Below are 6,004 nucleotides of genomic sequence, written 5' to 3'. Positions count from 1 at the left end.
CCTGCACACTGCCATGCTTCCTGCCATGATGATAATAGACTCTCTAACCCTTAAGCCAACCCTAATTATTTTTCTTTATAAGAGTTACCATGATTATGGTGTCTCTTCACAATATAGAAAGCCTAACTAAAACATCCAGATAAACTCTTGGTTATAGAACTCAAACCTTGAACCAGAAAATGATGCTATACTCTGGAGAGTGGTCTTGGTTTCTCGGCATTGGTATCAGTAGTCAGCCTGCATGTCACAGACATGTATGTTCACGCTATTCTTCTTCATGCTAAATAACAGACAAATTCTGGGTAATAAGCCTTCTTTTTCATAGTCATTTATAAATCCTTATGAAGCATTATCTCCTTATTTTAACTTCTCCCTTAAACTTTGTAAAAATAAAGGTCACTAAGGTCATGTGTCAGGTACACCTTACTCACAAAAATACATAAATACTTGTCTTTCCTAAGGTTGAAATGACAGAGACCTTTCTTTATTCTCATCGCCAAGGTAAATTTTGACTACGTCTACATGCCTTACCTTTAATATCACTGCCCACCTAGGAGACATTTTCATCTTTCATGCAGAGCAAAGTCAATTTCCAAAGAAAAATGAAGTGATCATTACTATTATTATTAACTCTGGTTTTGGAGGTAGAGAGCACTGAGTGTGAATAAGGATGCCTTGGATGCCACGTGACTTCTGAGTCAATGAATATTACTGTTGCTGTGTTAATGGGCAGCGGATTCTATTGAAATGAAAACTCAGACCTAGATTTCTTTTTGTAAGCAATGATGTGATAGAGAGATTCAAAATTTTATACAATTATTCAAATTCCACCAAGATGTTCAAAAGGAAACCATATCTCAAGAGCTAAAGATGGATGTAAAATTTGGAACAGGACCAGCTGGGAAGCAGAAAGGGGCCAATGTGAAAGTGTGGAGAAATAAGAGGAAATAATAGGGTAGAAGAATATGACTATAATATACCATAAGAAACTGTAAAAGAGCAACAAAGAATTAAAGGCAAGTGAAGTAATGTCAAGAGTGGGTTAACTATTAACTATACATCCTCAAAGAGACTTGTTTCAGCTTTAAGAACACAAATAGATTAAAAGTGAAGTAATTGGGCAGGGGTTGTGATGCAAACTGTAACCAAGGTAACAGACTAAACTTGAAGGTGATGAAACAGATTTTAGCTGACAAACTCACAGGAGCACAAGAGACAAAGAAGGTCATAATATGCTGTTCTGACAAAGGGGTCAATTGATCAAGAGTCTATGACAGTATAATAGCTGTACATAACTATTAACACACACTCAGTAAGAAAGCAAACCTCAACAGATACAAAAGAATTGGAGTAACCCCCTGTATCTTACTGAATCACTATGATTTAAATTTAGAATTCAACAAAACACTAATTGCAGAAAGCCTACAAACTCATGGAAATTGAATAGTGCCCAATTTAATCACACCTGGGTCAAGAAAGAAATAAATAAAGAAATTAAAGACTTCCAAGAAATCAGTGAAAACGAATGCAGAACATACCCAAACCTATGGGACACTATGGAAGCATTGCTAACAAGAAAGTTCATAGCACTAAATGAAATAGCATAAAGAAAGTGGAGAAATCTCACACTAAGAACTTAACAGCACATCTGAAAGCTCTAGAACAACAACAACAAAAAAAAAGAAGACTCGCCCAGGAGGAGTAGATGATAAGGAATAATCAAATTAAGGGCTAAAATACAGTAAAATAGAAACAAATAAAACGATACAGAAAATCAATGAAACAAAGAGCTGGTTCTGTGAGAAAATCAACAAGACAGACAAACCCTTATCCAAACTAATTAAAAGACAAAGAGAAAACACCAAAATAAACAAAATCTGAAATAAAAAGGGGGGGATACCACCAGACACCGAGGAAATCCAGAGAATCATTAGGTCATACTACAAAAAAACAAAAACAAAACAAAACAAAAAAAAAAAGCAACCTGTGCTCCACAAAATTGGAAAATGTAAAAGAAATGAACAATTTTCTGGATAAATACCACACACCAGAATTAAATCAAGACTAAGTGAACTATTTAAATAGAACTATAACCTGTAAGGAAATAAAAGCAGTCATCAAAAGCCTCCAAGAAAAAAAAAAAAAACAGGCCCAGATGGTTTTAATGTAGAATTCTAACAGAACTTCAAAGAAGAGCTAATACCTTACTCCTAAGATTGTTCTGCGTCATAGAAACAGAAAGAACATCACCAAATGAGGCTACCTGATACTGAAAATACACAAAGACTGAATCAAGAAAGAGAATTACAGACCAATCTTCCTCATTAACATTGATGCAAAAAATACTCAATAAAATACTGGCAAACCGAATCCTAGAACACGTAAAAAAAAAAATCAGCCACCAAAATCAAGTCAGCTTCATCCTAGAGATGCAAGGATGGTTAAACATACAAGAATCTGTCAATACAATCCACCATATAAATAAACTGAAAGATAAGAAACATATAATCATCTCAGTAGATGCTGACAAAATTCAGCACCCCTTCATAATACAAAGTACATATTTAAACATAATAAGAGCAACATACAGAAAGTTGACAGCTAACATCAAATTAAATGGAGAGAAACTCAAAGCAATTCCACTAAAATCAGGAACAAGACAAGGCTGCCCACGCTCTCCATACCTATTCAACATAGTTCTTGAAATTATAGCTAAAGAAATAAGACAACAAAAGGAGATCAAAGTCCAAATGGATTAAAACCCTTGATATAAATCTGACCACACTTGTCAATTGTTTTTTGTTAGTTTGTTTTTCTATTTTTATTTACTTAAAAGAAAGCAAAAACTATCTTTTTTCATTTTCCACACCAATACCAGTTCCCACTCCCTCTCCTCCTCCCATTATCTCCACCTTCCCTCCCACTCCACTACCCATCCACTCCTCAGAGAGGGTAAGGCACATTGCTTTGAGGAAGGCCCAATTAATCTCCCTATTAAATCTAGGCTGAGCAAGGTATCCCTCCAAAGACAGTGGATAACTATAAGCCAGTATGGGCAGTAGGGATAAATCCTGGTGCCACTGTCAGTGGCCCTACAGTTTGGAACTGGCAGGCTCTATAAGGCTGGGAATGCTACTTCTCCCTATAGTCAAGAGGACCATGCAATGGTTACTCTCTGCATTTACACTAGTGGTTCCCCACCTTTTCCTTCTGTTTGTTCCTCCTTGTTGGCACCTACACACCCTCACTAAGTTGTTGTGTGAGTCCCAATATAAAGCGGTTTCCCACATGACAAAAAAATGACCTAGATTTTGAAAGTATAAAATATTTCCCCGAATATTTTCTTAGAAAAGTGGATGGTTGGTTTGAATCTCAACTTGCCACAAATTAGAATATACATATTAATCGTACAGGTACTATTCTTCTTGAGAATACTGACAAAAACGAGATACAAAAACATACAACTTGATTCCACAATAATACTGCTAAATAATTTCAATTAAATTACTATTTATATAAATTAGAAAAAATACCATTTATATATTACCATTTCTGAAAACATCTTCACACTTGCCACAGCGTGACTGAGAATCTACTTTCTCTGTCTGTCTAGATTACATTTTTTTTAAGACGCCCGGAACCAACGCCTTAAACCCAAGCTTTAAACTCACCAACCAGAAATCCTGCATTCAAGATATTTACAACCTCACCCTATCCGGGAGTCTTCCACCTACTTGAACGCAGAGAAAAGACTGTCCTTTGGGTTCCTGGCCAGAAACTCACTGCAACAGGTTAAAATATACATAAATAATATATTTTTGGGCAGTGTCTTTTCACGGTTGCTTGTTGTTGTTTTCTTTTTTAAATAGCACAGCTTTATAGTTTTAAATGCCTTTAATAAACAGGAAAAGGATGCTGTTTTCATCAGCCAATCACATTAGGAGTTATGAAATTACAGCCAGTAGGTGGAGAGTAGGGGCGGGGCTTGGATCAAGTAACTGTCAGTGAGGTTGCAGTTGGTTTTGGACAGTTCTGGAGGGAAAGGAAGTTCCTGGCCTCCCCTCCTCACATTTTCCAGGACACTCCTGGACTCTGGATGGTGAGACACCTGTTGTTTCTCTTTTTAGAGGATGACCTTTCCCACTGGCCCTTGGTCTCTGAACAAAATAGAGGTTATGAGAATTGAATATGGTCAAACTACATGGTCCAATCAAAAGAATATCGGAATGTCTATTTGTCAATATCAACACTGAATATTTGTCAATATTAATAATCTTTCTATAAACATAGAGAGGTTATTTCATTTAATAATATAAATATATCTCTAATATAAAATAGGAATATAATCCTCATAATTTCCATCTAAATGATGAGTGGTAATCTTAACTTTTATTTCAGTAAAATTTAATAAGTAGTTTATCAGATTTAAAATACTTCACGGTTTCTTTGAGCACTTGTGAAAATGGATTTACACTGTTAATTTGTAGAGATAATTTCCTCCCACGATCCCTGTTATTTGGAGGTGTCGATAGCATAAGGCTGGGAATACTTCTGAGACTTCTATGAGTTCAAGACCAACTAGTGTTAAATAGTGAGACCCTGTCTCAAACAAACAAACAAAACATGAGCAAAGGAAGACAGAAATAAGATACTTGTGAAAGTCGTGTGACATGGTGTCATTTACTCAAGTCCACTCTCCCTCTAGATAAGATTTATTGAGAGACCTAATGACAGAACTGTCCCTGATTCACCCACTTTCTAGGATAGCCTCATCTTATAGACCAATAGTTATCAACCTGCAGGTCATGATCCCTTTAAGGATCAAATGACAATTTATGTGATTGCCTAAACATCTGAGTATTGAATATTTACATTATGATTAATAACAGTAGCAATATTATAGTTATGAAGTAGGAACTAAAATAATTTCACGTTTGTTGTCACTATAACATGAGGAACTCTTTAGGGGATCATAACATTAGAAAGGTTAAAGACCACAGTCATAAACCCTTTCCAGAGTGATCCAAAGCCCAGATCTTATAGGGAGTTCTCTGCAGTATCATTTTATCTAGGTGTCTCATGGCTCCACAGGGTGAGTAGTCACCCTAACCTCTACAGATAACAAAATTTTTTGACTACAGATGTTATTTCTGATTGTAGACATTTTGCCGCAAAAACTCATCAAAGTCAAAACATGTCTATAAGACTGAAAACTGAATAGTCATTGCCCATGGACTGGGACAGTTGCAGTGGTTATTAAATAGCTACATATTAAGTCACCTGGGACACCTAGGCGACCTCTGAGAAGACTACTCTGTACCATTATAACTCACTAGGAGATTTCAGAAAATAATTAATGCAGAGAGAGAAGTTACACTGACTCGGGAATTAAAGAGATCTGAAAACAAATCAATGGATTAGAGAAAGCAGGCTTTTTAACACTGCAAAGGGAAGCTTGTCAGACCTCTGTGTCCAGTGAGCCTGATCACGGAGTTTGTGCTCATGTGATCCACTCACTGAACATTGCCCACAGGTCTAGTTGATGCTGATGATACAGTAACAGGGAGAAAGCATCAAGCAGCATCCTTACAAGAGAATGAGGTCATCAGCATAAAGAGAGCACAGAAAAGCCTGGATGAAATTCGTGTGGGTGATTTGTTTACTGTTTGCTTACACATGTATTTCAATGTTTACAAAAAGCATACATTAAATTATTTCAAAATACTGTTTATCACTAGAAAAGTATTCTCTCTCTCTCTCTCTCTCTCTCTCTCTCTCTCTCTCTCTCTCTGTGTGTGTGTGTGTGTGTGTGTGTGTGTGTGTGTGTGTGCATTTGAGGTAGCATGGGCACGAAGAGTCCTTGTCACATCCCACATGTGTGATTTCTTGAAGGAAGTTAAAGACCTTTGATGCAAAACTGTCTTACCTTGGAAGAGATAAGTTCTCTGGATGTGGCTATTGTTCATTGTTCTAAAGTCTTACAGGCTCCTGACCTGTGGGTGCT

The sequence above is a fragment of the Microtus oregoni genome, unplaced genomic scaffold (genome assembly GCF_018167655.1).
Source record: "Microtus oregoni isolate MIOR12 unplaced genomic scaffold, Mior012 000023F_ref0000262, whole genome shotgun sequence".
Taxonomy (NCBI): Eukaryota; Metazoa; Chordata; class Mammalia; order Rodentia; family Cricetidae; genus Microtus; species Microtus oregoni.
Note: the sequence above shows the minus strand (reverse complement) of the source record.